Genomic DNA, 20,100 nt, shown 5'->3' on the forward strand with positions numbered 1-20,100 from the left:
ATATATATATAATGTCAAAGTTTTGTATATTTTCAGATTTGGGTAGACACAGTGTTTTAAGAATTATTATGAATGCCAATTTTCACAACTGAATTGAAGATTTAAAAAAAAAATCCTGATTGGAAAAGGTTCAAATTATAAATTTGGGGGAGGATGCAAGGATAGGTACAAAGTAGGCTAAAATGAAAAAAATATGTTCTATATGGATGAAATTTTTAAAAATGTCCACATAAAAATAGACCTTTCTTTCTTTCTTTCTTTCTTTTTTAATTGGCTGCTCAAGAGGGGTTGCAAAACTTTGAGTGACCAACTAGTCTGCAACACCTCAGTGTGATACCACACTAAGTTGGCGAAATAATGAAACGTACTCCAAATATGAAACTAAAGAAGGTGACTGATGTCAGAACAAAGCTTGACTTTATATCATTGTGCCTGCTGTGCATTTTGTCTTTCCCACCCATCCATCCTATTCATCCTTCTCTTCATGATCCCACACCACCACAGCTCAGATCCTTCACCCTCTTGCCAGCCTGTTGGGGAGGTGTTGCCAGCAGCTGGTGCTTTTGCATAATGTTTGAGGTGTTTATGTGCATTTTTCTTCTGCATGTGCATGTGTGTGTGTGTGTGTGGAGAAGATAATGTGGGAAAGGACAGAGAATGTTCTCTGATGGTACAAATTGCTTTTTTGACCTGGTAATTAGTGGCAGAAGCAGCTCTGAAGGATCTGGTGATGAAACTCCCATGACTGGGTTTCAGCGTGGACACATAAATTATCATTTATGGAACACTAATGGCCTGTTGAGCCGTCCTCTAAGAGCTCGCTGTGCCACAAGGAGCTGAGCGATCATCAGCAGCTGAGTCTGGTCATCGTCTCTGCTGTTGCAGGAACGCTCTCTATGAGATGAAATACCACCAGCTCTCCTCCCATCCCCTCTGTTCTTTTATCTGCTCTAACCCTCTGTCCTTTACGTTTCATCTCTCTCTTTTGTACTTTTCTTCATTTTTTTTAAATGTTTTTTCTTCACATGCAATTTGTTTTGTTACTATGCTTCTTCTTTCTTAACTCTACATTCAAAAGGATTTTCTCCAATAAGTTTTTTTTTGCTTTATTCTTTTCCCTGAACTCTCCTACCTGCTCTCATCTCTTTACTATCAGTCCATCACCCACACAAACTTTTTCTTTCAAACACATTGCAGTCCTTTCTACATATTTTTTGTCTTTTAGTTGTTTCCCTCTAATTTGGACTTCTTTTTTTTTTCATTTTCAATTTGTTGAAAATCTGCACTGTATGTAAACAACCTAAACTTTTTTTTAATCTCAAAATTAACTTTTTATTTTTTATATTTCATCTATTTCTTTCTTACCTATTGATCCCCCTCCACACACACACGTTTGTTAATAATTTCTCCAATTTTAAGTAACATTTTATTTGATGCTTGTATTCCTGTCATTGCTCATCGTGTGCATCCTACATTTTCAGTAGTTGCCCCCTCTCCTTCCCTCGTATTCATCTGTCATTGCAGACAACCTAAGGTGAAAGGTGAACATGTTGTGTCTGTGTTTCAGAGTTTGACATTTTGTGTAATATTTGTGCCTAAATCTTTGACTTTTTTTCTCAGGGTCAACATTGTCTGTTAGTAAAATATCATGTAAGTCACTGGACAGATTTTTAATACTGTCTCAGAAATAAATCATTGGATGCACTTTTCATCAACATATGATTAAATATGGGAAAGTAACCAAATTCCACGATTGCCAAAGCAAAAGTTGTTATAAGTGTAAAATTTACTAATTTTGTTCTACACTTCAAATGCACGTATTAGAAGTTTTGAATAGTTTCCAATACTTACTCTGAACACTAACACATCTCACAGTTTTGAATAAAATCACAAAAAGTTACATTTACTGAGTTTGATCTAAATGTTTACAACTATCATTTCTCAACATGTCTTGCAGAGTAATACATCAGAGAGCAGTGACTTAGATCATTTAGTTGATAATTTTACAACTACTTTGCAAACTTCACTCGATAAAGCTGCTCCGCTGAAATAGAAAGTAATCAGTCAGAGGAGATTAGCTCCTTGGTTCATTTCTGAGTTACATACTTTAAAACAGTCATCTAGAAAATTAGAAAGAAAATGGCGCTCCACTAACGTTGAGGAATCTTACTTATCCTGGAAAGATAGACTGCTAACCTACACAAAAGCACTCCGTAAAACTAGAACTTTTTATTATTCATCTTTAATTGATGAGAATAAAAATAACCCCAGGTTACTTTTCAGTACCATAGCTAGTGTAATGAAAAATCCTATCTCTCTTGATTCATGTATCCCTACAACTATAAGCAGTGATGACTTCACAACATTCTTTATAAATAAATCAGAATCAAAATAAACTTTCTTACCATTGCACCGAGACACAACGAGAACATGTACGTACAGTCGTCCGAAAGATGGGCGGAGTGCACGAAGCTGCTACTATAAAAAGCGCAGCCCTCTTATTCTTATTCAGAATAATATTTTGCATAAATGAGAAAAGGGAAGAAAACATGAGAAGAGACGATATAAAAAAAGATCTCTCTCGCCGTGTCCTAGACAGGGCAGGATTTGAGGCATTTAAAAAAACTACCACAGCAAAGCAACATAAGTAGACGTTATACATGTACAAAGTACATATATGCTGGTGAAGACATTGAATTTTTAAGGGAAAGTCATAGCATAGTCCAGAGCCCAACCCCCCTCCCCCCTCCCCCAAACCATTGTCCACATAAGAGGTGTTATTCATCATCAGCTCGGCTGAGGTTCTGTCACATGTTCATGGCCTTGGGGAAGGGAGGGGTGAGGAGACAGACAAAGCATCTTTGTTATTTTCAAAACATGCCAGGAGGAGTTAAATCCGGCGTCAAGGCCACAAGTCCGGCATCAAGGCCACAGTCCGGCATCAAGGCCATAAAATAGTTTCAATTAGGGAAACATTTCAAACCAGCATTCCTAGTATCGCCTCTGGTTCTCTTGGATCTGCTTAATTTGTCTGTAATGAATGGTTACATACCATAGAGCTTTAAGATTGCTGTAATTTAACCTTTACTTAAGAAACATAACCTTGACTCAGGAATCCTAGCCAATTATAGACCTATATTTAATTTAACTTTCATCTAAAAAATTCTAGAGTTACTTGATCATCTTCAAATAAATAATCTATTTGAATAGCTCTGCACTGGTGAAAGTTATTAATGATATTCTCATGGCCTCTGACAATGAGCAGGTGTCTACACTGATTATGTTAGACCTCAGTGCTGCATTTGATACAGTTGATCACAATATTCTACTACAGAGACTTGAATATGATATTGGAATTACAGCAATGACTCTAAATTGGTTTAAATCATATATAGTTGATAGATTCAAATTTGTAAATGTAAATAATGAATCTTCATCATATACCAAAGTTAGTCATGGAGTTCTTCAAGGCTCATTGCTTGGACTGATTCTGTTTACCTTGTCTATGCTTCCATTAGGTAATGTTATTAAACAGATACATTTTTATTGTTATGCTGATTATACACAGTTATATATGTTCATGAAACCTAATGAATCCAATCAGCTACTTAGACAAGCATGTCTTAAAGACATAAAAAACCTGGATGACCTAAATTGTCTGCTCTTGAGTACAGACAAGACTGACGTTTTAGTTTTTGGACCCGAGCATCTTAGGAATTCATTTTTCAGTTTTTCGCCCTTCTTGGATGGCATTATTCTGGCCTCCAACTCTAATGTTATGTCATTCAACCTTTATGTAGACAGGTTAATCTCATTGAGCCTCAGGGTCTCATTTACAATAGAGACCTGATTAATCTAGGTGTTATTTTTGATCAGTACATGTCTTTTATCCCCCACATTAAAACGTTACTAGTACAGCCTTCTTCCACCTGCGTAATATCGCTAAAATTAGAAACATTTTATCTAAAAATGATGCAGAAAAACTGTTTTATGCATTTGTCACGTATAGACTGGACTATTGCCAAGGTTTGTTATATGGGTGTCTAAATACTTGTTTCAAAAGTTTTCAGTTAAACCAAAATGCTGTTGCCAGACTCTTCACTGCTCCTCCTTGAATCGCCACCTTATCATGGTGGAGGAGTTTGTACACCTGAATGATCCTAGGAGCTATGCTGTTGGGGACAATTATAATTGCCTCTGGTAGGGTCTCCAAAGGCAGATTGGTCCTAGGTGACAAGCCAGACAAAGAACGATACAGAAGGTTTTTATGGACAAAACAAAACAAGGAACTCAGTGTCCCTTGCCCAGACGTGGGTTACAGGGTCCCCACCCTGGAGCCAGGCCTGGGGGAGGGGCTCGTCAGAGAGCGCCTGGTGACCGGGTCTCTACCCGTGGGGCTCCGTTGGGCTCAGCCTGAGCAGCATGGGTTTGCCTTCCTGTAGACCCAACACTTGCAGGAAGGGCCATTAAAATTGAGTGCATGATGCTATGGGCAGTGGCCGAAGGCAGGGACCTTGGTGCTCTGACCCTGGTTTACCAAAACTGGCTCTTGGGACATGGAATATAACTTCTCTGGCAGGGAAGGAGCCTGAGCTTATGCGTGAGGTTGAGAGGTACCAACTAGATATAGTTGGGCTCAGCTCGACAAACAACATGGGCTCTGGAACCAATTTCCTTGAGAGGGGCTGGACCTTATTCCACTCTGGAGTTGCCCTTGGTGAGAGGTGTTGAGCTGGTGTGGGTCTACTTGTAGCCCCCTGACTTGGTGCCTGTGTGTTTGAGTTTTCCCTGGTAGATGAGAGGTTGGTTTCCCTTCGCCTTCGGGTGGGGGAATGGGCTCTGACTGTTGTTTGTGCCTACGTGTTGAACTGCAGTTCAGAGTATTTGACCTTCTTGGAGTCCTTAGCAGGGATGTTGGAAGGTGCACAAGCTGGGGACTCCTTTTTTTTTTTTTTTTTGCTGGGGGACTTCAATGCCCACGAGGGTATTAACAGTGTGACCTGGATGGGTGTGATTGGGAGGAACGGCCTCTCTGATCTGAACCCGAGTGGTGTTCTGTTGTTGGATTCATGTGCTAGTCATAGTTTGTCTATCACAAACACCGTGTTCGAACATAAGGGTGTCCATAAGTGCACTTGGCACCAGGACACCCTAAGTCATAGATTAATGATTGACTTCATATTCATGTCATCTGATTTGTGGCCATTTGTGTTGAACACTCGGGTGAAGAGAGGAGCTGAGAGGTGTCCATAAGTGCACTTGGCTCCAGGATGCCCTAAGTCGTAGAACAATGGTTGACTTCATAGTCGTGTCATCTGATTTCTGGCCATTTCTTTTGGGCACTCGGGTGAGGAGAGGAGCTGCGCTGCCAACTGATCACAACCTAGTAGTGAGTTGGATCAGATGGCAGGGGGGAGATGCCGGACAGACCCGGTAGACCCAAACGTGTAGTGAGGGTTTGCTGGGAACGCCTGGCAGAAGAACCACATCCCAGAAGAGGTGGGGGACATAGAGTCCGAATGGTCCATGTTCCACGCATCACTTGTTCTGGTAACTGCCTTGGCTGTGGACGCAAGGTTGTAAGTGCTTCTTGCGGTGGCCATCCATGAACTCAGTGGTGGACATCCCGGTTTAGGGAGGCTGTCAGGCTGAAGAAGGAGTCATCTTGGGCCTTTTTGGCCAGTCATACTCTGGAGGCAGCTGAGGAGTACCAAAGGGCGAAACGGTTTGCAGCCTTGGCTGTTGTTGAGTCAAAAGCTCGGATGTGGGAGGAGTTTGGTGAGAACTTGGATAGAGACTCTTGGTCAGCTCCTATGAGATTCTGGCAAACCATCAGGCAGCTGAGGAGGGGAAAGCAGCACTTTACTAACACTGTGTTCAGTGAAGGTGGTGTACTGTTGACCTCAACCAGTGATGCCATCGGGAGGTGGAAGGAATACTTCTTGGATCTTCTTTTTTTTTTTGGACAATCTCAATCCCACTAGCACGTCTTCCATGGAGGAAGTTGAGTTGGGGGACTTTGGGGTTTATCCGTCCATAACTGTGGCTGAGGTCGATGAGGTTGTTAAAAAGCTCTGAGGCGGCAGGGCTCCAGGAGTGGATGAGATTCACCCTGATTTCCTTAAGGCTCCGGATGTCGTGGAGTTGTCTTTGCCGACACGCCTTTCGCATGGACACCGGGTGCAGTGACACTGGATTGGCAGACTGTGATGGTGGTTCCCCTCTTCAAAAAGGGGGACCAGTGGGTGTTCTCCAATTGTAGGGGCATCACTCTCCTTAGCCTCCCTGGTAAGGTCTATTCAGCGGTACTAGAGAAGCAAATGTGATTGTTGGTCAAACCTCAAATCCAGGAGGAACAATGTGAATTCCTTCCTGGCTGTGGAACACTGGATCAGCTCTTTACCCTTACTAGGGTCCCCAAGGGGTTATGGGAGTTTGTGAATACAGTCTACATGTGTTTTGTGGACTTGGAGAAGGCATTTGACTGTGTTTATCGGGGTACACTGTGGGGGGTGCTCCGTGAGTATGGGATTGGAGGGTCGTTGTTACAGGCTGTTCAGTCCCTATACAAGTGGTGCAAGAGTTTGGTTTGCATTGCCGGTAATAAGTCAGTTCTCTTCAGGATGGGAGTTGGACTCCGCCAGGGTTGCTCCTTGTCAACAATTTTGTTCATAACTTTTATGGATAGAATTTCAAAATATTCTTTCTTGTAAAAGTCCTATCTGTCTGCCTGCCTGCCTGCCTATCTATCTATCTAAATATATAATCATCTGCATCAAATATTTTCAACAACTTTAGACTTAACTGTAGAAATAAAGTTTTTTTTTTATCGTTTGTGTGTTTTCTGTGTTTGTGTTTGTGTGTGTGTGTGTGTGTGTTACTTTCATTTTTGTCATCGAAACCCTTGAATTTTTTTTTGTGTTGGAAAAACAAATTTGCAATATTTTAAAAAATGAGGTGCAATGTGGAATATTTGACAAGGCACCTCTGTAACTGGCAGGAATGCCTCCCCTGATCTGACCAGCTGCACAAGGCTGCAAAATACTATTTTCAAAATACTATTGTATTCTTAAAAACGTGCACCTGTGCAAACACTTGACACCATTCCAATCCAATACATATGGAACAAGGAGGCTCTCTTGATAAAAAATATATATATATATATATAAAAATAGAGTCCATTTAAGAATCTGTTGGACTCCTGGCAGAGACCAATGCAGACATGTTCGTTTTTTTTTTTTTTTTTTTTTTCTACATTTGCCTTAGAATCTAGCTGTTTTTAATTACTTTTCTTTTTCTAGCCATCCTATTTGTTAAAAAAATCTCTGTATGCCATTTTATAACCGTCTATTGTTGCCGCTGTTGTCCATTGTTGTCATTGTAGAGATATACTTGCGTCCCTGAATGTCATTTTGTAACATACTTTTATTTCTGTAACTGAGTAGTTCATTCTGTAAAGATGTTTCTGAAAAAGAAAAGAAAAAAAAAAAGAAAACTCCTCTCCCCTGAATGACTGAGACATTCCATCCCTCCTTTTTCAGAACCTGGGACAGTTTAAAGTTGTTTTCAGCATCTCTAACTGTGGAAAGTGTCAAAAGAAGACTTTTATGGTTTGCAAGACAACCGAAGATCCAATAAATCTGAATAATATTGGAACACCCTTTCTGTGAACCCCAAAAATGGACATTTGAGTTAACACAGATCACCCAGGATGTCCTGGTATCAACTTGTACCAGTCCATCCCACCAACGATCATAAATAGAAAACCTCGTCTCTGTTCCAAGGAATTCCAGCTTTGACACTTGGGTCCCCTTTCTGCATGCAGAAAACGGACAGACTTTTCATTCACATTCTAGAAGAATTACTACTGTTTTTCTGTAATGAAAGAATTATTTACTGGGAATAACTAAATAACTGGCCTTGTGTTCCTCCTACAGCTGACAAGAACCTGTGTAGCCCAAAAGTTTACAAACTTGTTTTCTGTTTAAAAGGTTAACAAAGTGTTGTATTGGTTTTAACCTCATTTAAAACTGATAAGTGTCCTAAATGATTTTATTTGACTTTTTCAACAGAGCAGATTAAAATAATACTTTACTTAGTTGATAAAAGTTCAGCCCTTCCATTTTGATTGGTTCAAATCGAACACCTCTTTCAAATCAGAGGTGTGGTCAGTTGTTTACAAGAGAGGAAGACCTCTCAGAGTAGAGAGAGAAGAGAAAAAGAAGAAAAAAAGAGAGAGAAGGAATTAGTGGAATGATGATGAAGAAGTAATGAAGACCTCCAGAGGAGGATACGGATAAGCTTTTAGGATACAACCTACAGAAGACTTCGAAGGAGAAAATTAGCTTCAACTTTGGGCAAAGTTTGATAGAATCCTCTTCAGCGATCCAAACACCTGCAGTTTTCATCAAAGAGTTAACAACAGATGTCCAGAACTCCAGAAGACACTCCTGCTGACCATTCGAGCAAGTGACCAAACTCTTCGCCTTGATGTCAGGGATGTGAATGAATTTCAACCTTGGCATCACAAGACCATCTGAGCATAAAGAGTCAAATATCTGGTATCTTTTGGCAGCCTTCGAATACGACTTCTGGTAGGAACAGCTGATCTGATACTCTGACGGTTGACTCTGGTGTCCAAGAATTTAGATTTTAACCAAATTAGTATTAACTCAGTTCAGTAATTATTTTTCTTTAAATTTTCAGACCAAATTTTAACTATTGAATGATAAAACATATTTATTTTAGTTAAATTTGCATGATTAATCTGCCCTGCTGAAATTTCAAAATTGTTCTACATTGCATCTTGTTTCTGGTTTGGTTAAGCACATAGAATAATTTCATTTATCTGTTAATCCCTGCTAACAAGCAAATTTTACGGTCACTTAATTTCCATGTAACTCCAGTTGTGAACAAAGCATTCATTTAAATGTCAGAAATAATTTCCTACAGTTGTTTTATCATACAGATTCAAATAAACATCACAAAAATGTATTAAAGCACATGTGTTTTACTTATGACATCTGAATCCTTCATATAAAATAACTCACAGTTTAAAAAGGGTAATTCGAAGTAATTAATTAAACATCTGAATTGATTTTCAGACCTTTAGAATTTCTCTGAGCTGAGAGTGGTGCCCCATCAAAATAAAATTCATAACGAATTTTAAATATTCTTAACCCTTACCGTTACATCATCATTCTTTGTTGAAATCAGGTCTCTCTTGTAAATGAGTCCTCGAGGCTCAATGGGATCCACCTGTCTAAATAAAGGTTGATTGAATGAAAAATTTGGCCTTTGGGGACTCATTTCACATGCACACACACACATACACATCCCACACACATGCACACGTTTGTCTTGCTATCTTTACATGGGCATTTCATTGACTTCCATACATTTTCTATAGTCTAACCCTGACCTTTCCTCTAACCATTACCAGTACATACCTAACCCATCCTCAATTCACACCTTAGTCCTAAACCCAACTCTTAACCCACTAATGAAGCTTGAACCTTATGAGGACTGTGCTTCGGCCCTAGAGCAGTTGATCCTCACAGTGTAGTATGTGTTCCATACCATTTTTGATCCTCACAAAGTAACAAACAAGCTCACTCACTCACTCACTCACTCACACTCACACACATGCTCTCTCTCTCTCTCACACTCACTATCTCTCTCACACTCACACAAAAATGTTCTCAACAACATTCACACCACCATTTTATATCAATCCCAACACACCAAGACCATTTTTGGTCCATTCAGCTTTTACACTTTTTTTACCCTTTCATCATGTATATTATTTTTGTCTCATTTGTTTAACTGTCTTCTCTTTATCTACTTTTAGGACTTGTGTGAAAATCTGATGATGTTTTATTTTATATTTATGCAGAAATATAGAACATTATAAAGGCTTCACAAACTTTCAAGCACCACTGTAGTGTGGGGAAACAATGAATGACACGATACACTTCAGTTTTATGGTCTATCGGAGTTTATTAATCTTACTCTGTTTCTTTTTTTTAGTTTAAACCAGTCTTGAATGGCACCTTCTGGTTTTGCACTTTCATTGCTGACAGACATATATAGGTGGCGAGAGGAAAATATATCTCACAAATATGAAGAAAATCAGTCACACAGTAAAAACTAAACTGAGCCTCTTTGTGTGGAGGCCGTCAGAGCAAAACTGAAATCACAGATGTGTTCATCAGCAGGAAAACAAGTGATTTAGTCCTCTTAAACTCACCAACTCTGTCCAACTAGCTTTCCTCCTTTTGGTTGATGTAACATTTTGACCAGCTCACATGTCGACAGCAGAGGAGGGATTTTGCTCAGGAGCATTCAGAATGATTTGGTTGTGTTGGAAATATAAAGCAAATGGGACTACTGGAGAACAGTGGTACGTAGCAGCCTATCTGAGTGGTCTGAACTGTTTAAGACTTCAGGCGAACAGTACAGGTCAAAGTCTGATAGTTTCAGCTTTCTGACTTCCCACATTTCATGAGCCTTACTGACTCCTCTGCCAACTTACTGTGAGTCTATCAAACTACAGATTCTGTTTCCGTGTGGATGTAATGTACAGGGAAAAAAAAGACGATTTTTATTTAGTCTCAAAATAAGTTTTTTGTAATATTATTGGATTCTCCCATATGTCTCTTTCCACTAAATTACCACTGATACGTTTATTTGACTGAATAACTGATTTACCAAACAGTTTTTGTGGTGCACGGTGGAGCTAAGGTTTATGCCACTTTGCAAGATTGAACCTCAGCTGGAATTTGCAGGTCATCTCTGTGCGTGTGCAAGTTGTTTATTTATTTCACACAAATCAAAATCAGAAAAGTTGTATCAATTTGAGATTCAAAATTCATTGTGTGTGTGTGTGTGTGCGTGCATTTTCTTTCTTGTGTATTTTTGTGTAGTCTGGTGATAAATTCATCCTCCCCCCAAAAATCATCATAATCAAATCAGAACACCAGAGCTGAAACAGAACATTTTTGAAGCCACTGGGCTCAGTGGTGAGCCACAGCCATCACCAAAGGTGGCTGGTGGCAGCGACTTTGGCCATCAGTGTTGTTCATATGCAGAGATGGCAGGAAGAGTGAGCTGGACCAGGCCTCTTTGCTATGATGCCGTTGTCAGTGCAGATTTAACAAAAATTTACTGTGGTTAGTAGTTTGCAAGTAAAAGATGCCAAGCAAACACAACTCAAGGAAATAAGGACTACATACCTGGGCAATATGGAAGAGATTAAAAGATCTCTACATTTTATGTCAACAGAACAAGAAAAGCTAACATCACAACTAAACATTTTAATTGCGATAATAAAGGAAGTGAAGTCTTTGAAACCAATGACAAGATAGAAAGGTGCTATATAAGTACAGTCCCTTTACCATGGTAAAACATCACTATTCAAACTGAGGTAATATAAATTTGTCACACTTTAACTAGTAGAACAGAAAAAGTTAAACAGCTGTTGTCATCAGATTTATCAGGAGGAAACTGAGAAATAACTTGTTAATGTAAGTAAATAAGATGAAACAGACTAGTGTTTTCATCAATCAACATTTAACAAAGAAAAATGGCAATATTGCCCATGAGCCAGGATGTTAAAAAAACAGAATACTTGCAACCTGGACATAAAATATTTTGGTAGTTTGGATTAGAGAAGACTAAAACAAGAAAAGAAGATAAATAATATGAGATGATTAAAGTAGATAATATACGGATTGATAGAGAAAGTAGAGGAAAAGAAACATAAATGTATTATTATAAGTAAGTGGATTGATAAAAGGATATTGTGCGTATAATATGCTGGAATATGTATAAATATATGTACTTATGAAGACTTGGAGTTTAAAATATATAATATAGATAATATGATTCATCTGTTTTCTGTAATTAAAGATTGTGAGTATTTCAATGAGGAACAATTTAATGATAATATAATGGAGTGGAGGTTCTTCTAATAGTCATTTTAATACTGGGAGAGGTGGCGCAGAGGCTAGAGAAGGTGGGCCTGTGATTGGAAGGTCACCGGTTCAACTCCCTGGACTGGCAACATCAAAATGTGGTTGGGAAAGGCGAAGCACCCACACCTGCCTCCACCCTCTTTTGCCCCACTCTGGACCATTAAGCAAGGCCCTTAACCCCACCATCTGCTCCCCCCAAAAAATGGTATCTCTTGAAAATGAGTCCTCGTGACTCAATAAAACTACCTGTATAAATAAAGGATAAATAAAAAATACTATAGTTATGAATGAAAATGTATTTAAAATAAAATGCTATTTAAAATTGTTTAACAAAAGTTTTAGTGTAACAGCAATCTCAGAGACATGGTTAAATTATAGAAAGATAAATAGCTTTAAAAAGAGCAATGTGGACTGTAATATATGATTTAGAGAAATTAAAAATATGGGGAAGTTGCTTTGTACATTAATATTGTAATGAAGTGTAAAAGTATGCATACATTGTCTGAAGTTGCTTAAAGTGTAATGGAAATTATCAAAGTTGAGACACTGAATGAAAAGTCTAAAAATATAATAACTAGTTGTGTGTGTGTGTGTGTGTGTGTATAGATCACCTGGTTCAAAAAATATTAATATAGTTATTTAAGGATAAAATTATGTGGATTTTTGAAAATAGTTTTGTTTTAAAGAATGAATGTGGAGATTTCAGCATAGACGTTGCAATCATTATATGTGAAGGGGACAAGTCCCCCCCACATAAAAAAAAAACGTTAATTTGGACCCCCCACTTTTACTATGAAGCATTAGTTCAGTCGGCGCAGTTTCTCTTTCTTCGTGAACAAATCCATTCCACTTGATTAATAGGAGAATATGCAAACCACTAAAACGCCACTCCAGGTTTTTCTGGTTACCTCCAACTCTAACACAGAGCAGCCTGTTGCCACGGTCACAATATACGGTGGTCACAGAATATGGTGTAACACCTGCAGTGTTTCTGTGCGTCTCCTCCTGCTTTGGCAGAAAACGCGCACAGGTGGAGGAGATGGAGACACCTCTTTGTTACTCGCTCGCCAGTTTAGCAGCTTTGTGCGGGCAGTTGTTGACCGGGGGGGGTGTGGTGGTTGATGATAAACATATATTCATGGTAGGAGGACAGAAGTGGAGTGCTACATTTGTAGCATGTTAGCTGAGCAGTAACTGTGATGCTGTAAGATGCTGCAGGTGTAAGAGACGTGGTGTGTTCAGGTGCATTAAAGTTGAAATGTATTTAAACCCCCACACCTTATTGTCCGCTTCGAGAGAAACATCATGTAGATGAGTAGTGTTGAACACAAGTAAAAAAAGTACAGTGGTGATGTTTTTTATTTCACTATAAACACTAATAGTGCCGACCTGACGCTCTGTATTAAAGTTAAAATGTTTTTAAAACCCACAGCTGAATTTACACAAACTTGGTGAGAAACATGCTTTAAATATGTGGAATTAAAGGAAATCTAGGTGAAATGTTGCTTTTTTGTACACTAGTGAACACCTTTTTTTTTATGCGCTCGCGAAACCCTTACACACTTCATTGTGTCCCCCCCACATCACAGATGCTTCTGACACCCTTGGATTTCAGTATGGACTTAGGAAATACAAATGAAATCCAAAGAAGTCATTTCTTTTGACATCTTCTCTGTGTCTCCTGATGCTTGTTTGACCACTGGCAAGCCTGCTGATGACCTCTGGTGCCCTTCTGGAAGCGGGTCTGTTGTGGAGGCTGTGGGGGCTGTGCGGATGTGGCCCGGGGAGAAACCACTGTGGCCGTGGAGCACCTCTTAAGCTGGCACTGATGTCGGCACTTCTGCCATCGACCAGGCGCTTGGGAAGTGTGGGGGTCCAGACGAGGTCAGACCATGTGCATTTGAACCTGTTCCAGGGCATCTCGAGGATGACTATATTTGGTCCAAAACCAACTGGAAATGTGGACTGAAAAATCCATACGGACTGAAGGGACCCCCCCAGTAGTTTTCTCTTTATCTCTTCTGAGAAGGATGGAGAGAGGCAAAGACGCATTTTACACTGTAACGCCATCGCCCAGGTCATGACGCAGGCAGAGCAGATGACCTCAGCCGCAAATAAATTCAAAATTGTGCAGCGATGCAGAGTTCATCCTGCTCTTCTGGCGAGGGGTTCGGCTTAGTTTTGGAGATGCTAAATGCTAGCATAGCCACGTTGTTGGTCGCTGCAGTGGCCTGAGATGTGTACTGATGAATTATTTGTGTCTGGCAGTTAATTGGTCACCAGGGGATGGAGGGCAGGATGTCATCTGACATGCCTAGCCACTCTAACCCAGAAAACAGTTGTCCGGCTGGGGTTCAGAGGAGGAACAGGTGAAAAGCTTTATCAGTGAGACCCTCTACTTTAGTGATGGGTGCATAGATGGAGACCAACTTTTGGGGGTTGATGGCTGTGCCCGACAGATATGTTGACACAACTGGAAATTGTGGTAAGACTTGATCTTGGTGGCCAGAGTGCGGGACAGCAAACCTTCCCGCCAAATCATTTGGGGGCAAAGGAGCTGACGGTTCTAACACAGTCAGATTTTTGGTGCCTGCCACTCTCTGAACAATGTCAAGCAGAGCATGGACGAGCGTGCCAATCGCTAGGAGGGGGTGGTCACTGACATCAGGATGCCCGGGAAACCACCTGTTGGTGGCAGCTCCATCTCCAGCTCTCCTGTCTGGAAGGGGAGCATGAAACTGTTAGCTGTCTCATTGTCTGAGCCAGAAATATCTGTATCCTGCCTTGCGTTGAGAAAAATCAAGGACCTTGTCCAGTGGGCAGTTCTTTAGGAGCTGGAAAGTTTCCTCGCCTGAAGAGGAGATAGCCACCCTGCGTTGTTTCTCTTCAAGCGGGAGAAGCTTGCAGGATGGGCAGGAATCCTGCGGTGTCAGGGCTTGACCTGCATGTTCTGCTCAGAGGCAGCCCTCACAGATGGCATGCAGGTCGAAGCTGAGGATGTACCCCGTCCTGCAGGCTGGGCACAGTTGAATCACTCTGCTGGTTGCCGTCTTCTGCTCTTTAGTCTTCTTTATGCCGCTTGCTGGCTGAAGAAGACGGGGAGCCAATCCCCAGTCTCAGGGTAACTTATACTGTGGGGTCCACACAGTAGGTGGGCATGGCCTAACATTTTCAGTGCTGCACTGTGGGCACAGGGATAAACCCACTACCAACAACTTTAAAGGGTGAAGCCTATAGAAAATAGATCTTGCCAGTTTTTACAGTTTATAAAAAAAATATCAGTGTAATGAAAGGGCAGTTACAATATACAGTAGAATGAAATAAACGGGGGGAGTGGTGGCGCAGAGGCTAGAGAGGTGGGCCTGTGATCCGAAGATCGCCGGTTCACGCCCTGGCCCCGACGACATCAAAATTGTGGGTGGGGTAGGTGAAACACCCACACTTGCCCCCACCCTCATTCGCCCCACTCTGGGCCCATGAGCAAGGCCCTTAACCCCCACCATGTGCTCCCTAAACAGGTCTCTCTTGAAAATGAGTTATCGTGGCTCAATGAGACTACCTGTATAAATAAAGGCTAAATGAAAAAAAAAAAGAAGAAAAAACACATCAACAAAAGTTTTAGTACATGGAAAAATTATTTAAAAAACAAAATTGGAAGCAAGAAGAAACTTGGCTTTTCTTCATTGGCACCCTGTTCATTTTAGGATTTATTTTAAAGTTTTATTCTTGAACTGTAAAGTCTTAAATGGACAGGCTCCTGCGTACCTGTCTGACCTTCTGCAGCCCTTTCTGCCCTCTTGATCACTCAGATCTAATTATCACTTACTTTTGGTTGTCCCACAGTCCAAGCCAGGCCACAGAGGTTATCTAGTCTTTTCAGCTGTGGATCTTAAACTGTGGAACCAGCTGTGTCTTCATATCAGACAGGCTTCAAAACTTGCAGTTTTAAGTTCTCATCTTAAAGCACATTTGTACACATTATCTTGAATAAAGGACAAGTGTTGACTTTTATTCATTTATTTATTTATGTATTTATTCATTTATTTGTTTGTTTATAATTTATTTACTCACTGCATTTTTTATTGGCTTTATTTGGATTTTATTTTATTATTATTATTAGTAGTAGTAGTAGTAGTATTGTTGTTGTTGTTGTTGTTGTTGTTATTATTATCATCATCATTTTTATTAATGATGTTCTTCTTGTTGTTGTTAAGTTTGATCTCATCTTAGATTTTTTTAATTTCTCTATGTTTTATGGTCTGTTTTTGTATTGTCTTCTCACTATTTGCATATGTGCAGCACTTTGGCCAACGACAGTTGTTTTTAAACGTGCTGTATAAAATAATTTGATACAGTTTTAAGTATTTTGGGTTACTGATAATACAAATAAAATAGAATTTTTCCCTCTACTCCAGCTGTTTAGACTTGTGCTTTGGGCTACATAATAATGCTTGGCCCTCTATGGTAAATGGTAAATGGACTGTACTTAAGTATGGCCTTTCTATTCAACCAGGATACCCAAATCACTTTACAACATTATCTGTTCCCTCATTCACCCATCTACACACACACACATTCAAAAAGCACTCTAATACATCTCTTCAAAGATAATCTGAGAAAATTGTTCAATAAAGACTAATTTGTGCTTTAGATCACATTCATACATCAATAAGACACACATCAGAGGAGACATGGGGTTCAGTGTCTTGCCCACAAACACTTTGATATGGGACTGCACATAGGTGGAATCAAACCCCCAAGTCTTTCATTGGAAGACAACTGCTCTAACCACTCAGCTGCAGGTGACATTCAGTTCTTTACGTACTAAAACTGTGTATAATTCAATTAAATTCAATTCAGTTTATTTATAGTAGAGGCAGGGTTATATTGACTCAACCATGTTGTTGGACAATGGAAGGAATGCTTCTTGGACCTTTGCAATCCCACCAGCACATCTTTCACACAGGATGCTGAGTCAGGACTTGGGGGTTTGAGTTGTTCATAACCAGAGGTGTGGTTTCTGAGGCAGTTAAATAGCTGAACTGTGGCAGAGCTCTGAGTGTGGACAAGATCTGCCCTGAGTTCTAAAAGGGTCTGTATGTTGCTGGGTTGTCTTTGTTGACACGCCTTTGTTAAATTACATAGACATCAGATGCAGTGCCACTGGACTGGCCTAATGTAGTAGTGGTTATACTCTTCCAAAAGTATTACCGGAGGGTGCGTTCCAAATACAGGGACATCACCCTCCTTAGTTTCCCCAGAAATGTCTATTCAAGGGTGCTTGACAAGAGAGTCTGAGCGATGGCTGAACATCAGATTCAGGTAGAACAATGCAGGTTCTGTCCAGCCATGTAAACCTGGACTAACTCTTTACCCTCATTGGGGTCTTTGAAGGGTGTTTGCTCATCCAGTGTGTATATGTTTGGTGGACTTGTAGAAGGCATTCAACAGTGTGTACTGAATGTATACTGATGGATTGGAGGGCATGTATTGTGAGTGTAGAATTGGGGGGCCGTTGCTATGAGTCATCCAGTCCCTATATAAATTATGCAAAAGTATGATTCACATTGCCGGCAGTAATGTGAAACCCCTCAGGGTGGGAGTTGAACTCTGCCTGGGCTGCCAATTGTCACCAATTCTGTTAATAACTTTTATTGACATAATGTCTTGATGCAGAGGGGGGGTGGAGGGAATCCAGTTCAGTGGTCTCAGGATTCTATCTGTGCTATTTGAAGATGATGTGGTCATAAACCAATGGAGAAATTTAAATTCAGTAAACCAGCCAACTCTGGTTTAATTCTAAATAAAAGGAAAAGGCAGTGAAACTATGATATTAATATATAGGCCACAGTTTAAAGGACATGGCTGCAAAGTTCTAGACGTTTTCTTCCACATACTTTTCTTGCCAACGATCAGTGATCCACACAAATGCAAAAATATTTGCTTTGGCTCAACACCTGGCAGACAATAAAGGACTGCAAATATTGTAGAGCATTTTGTCAATGTCATCTATCTGTCCATCAGTCAGTCAGTCAGTCAGTCCATCTGTCCGTCCAACCATCCATCCATCCATCCATCCATCCATCCGTCCATCCATCCATCACTATTCAGAACATTCACACATCATTTAGCTGCCTACCTGTGCACTCAGAACAGGTAAACAACTACAGTTGTTCACCTGCATGCTGCACAAGCCAACCAGGAGGTGCTGATTTTCAAAATCTGCGGCCGCTGGCATACGCTCCCCTCACCACTGCTGCGTCTGGTTTGGACCTATCAGGATGTGTTTGGTGAACGCAAGATCGGTAACCAACAAGATTTTATCCTCAGGGACTACTTTAATGAGCTGGAGTTGGATTTCCTCTGCGTCATACAAACTTGGATGTCTGTCGGTGAGTCCAGTGCCATGGTGGAATTATTACCTACGGACTGTATGTGTTTTAATGCCCGCAGTCATCGGGCTGTGGTGGTGGATTATTAACAATCTTTAAATCAAACTCTGACTGTAAGCAGCTGTCCATCCTGGTTTCATGCTCCAGCTTTGAGCTGAGTGTTTTTGAACTGGATCATTCTTCAGAGCTGCTGTGCACGCTGGTTTACTGTCTTCCAAAATACAACAAGGACTTCTTAAGTGAATTTTCTGATTTCTGGGTCAATATCACATCAAATATAACCATGTTTTAATCTTTGGGAACTTGAATATTCATGTGTGTTGTCAGGAGAAGCCCTTGGTTAAGGACATTTTAGATTTATTGGACTCCTTTAATTTATCTCATCAGGTAAATGATCCCACCCAGGAACACAAACCCACATTGGACCTGGTGTTATCATGTGATGTTTCTGTTTCTAATATGGAAATTGGTGACGCTGTGTTTTCAGATCAAATGCCTGTGCTGTTCAAATTCACTCCTGCTGGTATCACTGCTAAACCGTGTGCTCCTGCATGTCGCAGCCAGGCCATTAACCGTTTCACTGCTGCTCGTTTCACTGCTGCTCATTTCACTGCTGCTCGTTTCACTGATCTTTATATATATGAAAGGATCGAGCAGCTCTTGATGTCTTCCACCACTGGTAGCCCTCCAGTTCAACTATTTATGTTTAAATGTTTTGGACAGTGTTGCTCCTGTTAAAACCAGACAAACAAAACTCAGATCAGAACCTTGGCTCAATTATGTCACTCAAGGCGTTAGACAGCAGTGCAAGAGGGTGGTGCGCAGGTGGAGGATAGACGGGTCACGGGTTTCTTTTCAAATGCTAAGAGAGAGCTGCAATCGTTATTAGAAAGTATTAAATGCTTCTAAAACTAAATAATTTTCTATCATTGTCTCCAACTCTCACGACCCCTGAGTTCTTTTTTCCACCCTGATCTCAGTTCTTCACCTCAGTGAACCAGAACCTGCCCCTCTGGAAGCTTCAGTTCAACTCTGAAAACTTTCTTAATTTATTTTTAGAAAAAAGTTCTGAACACCCGGGCATTCATTTCTCCACCAGCTCATGACTCGTCCATCTCATGTCACTTTGTAGCTGTATATGACCACTTTGAGAACATCTAACTGGTTTTTTTTTTGGAGCAGGCAATGTACAGCATGAAACCATCTGGTTCCCCCTTCGATGTTGTCTCCCCTCGACATCTAAATTAGTTTTTTTCCTATTCTGAGCCCCTCTATTCTTTCTGTTGTAAATAGCAGTCTATGTGCAGGTGTGGTGTCAAAAAAGTTTCAAACATGCTGCTGTTCAACCTTTGCTGAAAAAACCTAATCTTGACCCCTCAGTGGTGTCCAACTTTAGACCTGTTTCCAGGCCCCCATTTTTTTCAAAAATACTGGAAAAAGTAGTTGAGTCCCAGTTGAAATGTTTCAGGTCCAGATGACATGATTCAACCATTTTTGCTGTTATCTACCTGGATGATTGAGCTTACAAAACTTTTTTTCCTGGAGGATCACTCTAATTTAGAGGTGTTCCAATCTGGCTTTAAATCTCTCCACAGCAGTGAGACTGCTCTATTGAAGGTTTTTAATGACATTTTCCTAGCAACAAATGCAGGTGATTCTGTGCTCCTTGTCTTACTGGACATTACATCTGCTTTTGACACGACTGACCATGAGATCCTCAGCGCTTTGATTGG

This window comes from Nematolebias whitei, chromosome 1 (genome assembly GCF_014905685.2).
Source record: "Nematolebias whitei isolate Nwh7 chromosome 1, NemWhi1, whole genome shotgun sequence".
NCBI classification, from domain to species: domain Eukaryota; kingdom Metazoa; phylum Chordata; class Actinopteri; order Cyprinodontiformes; family Rivulidae; genus Nematolebias; species Nematolebias whitei.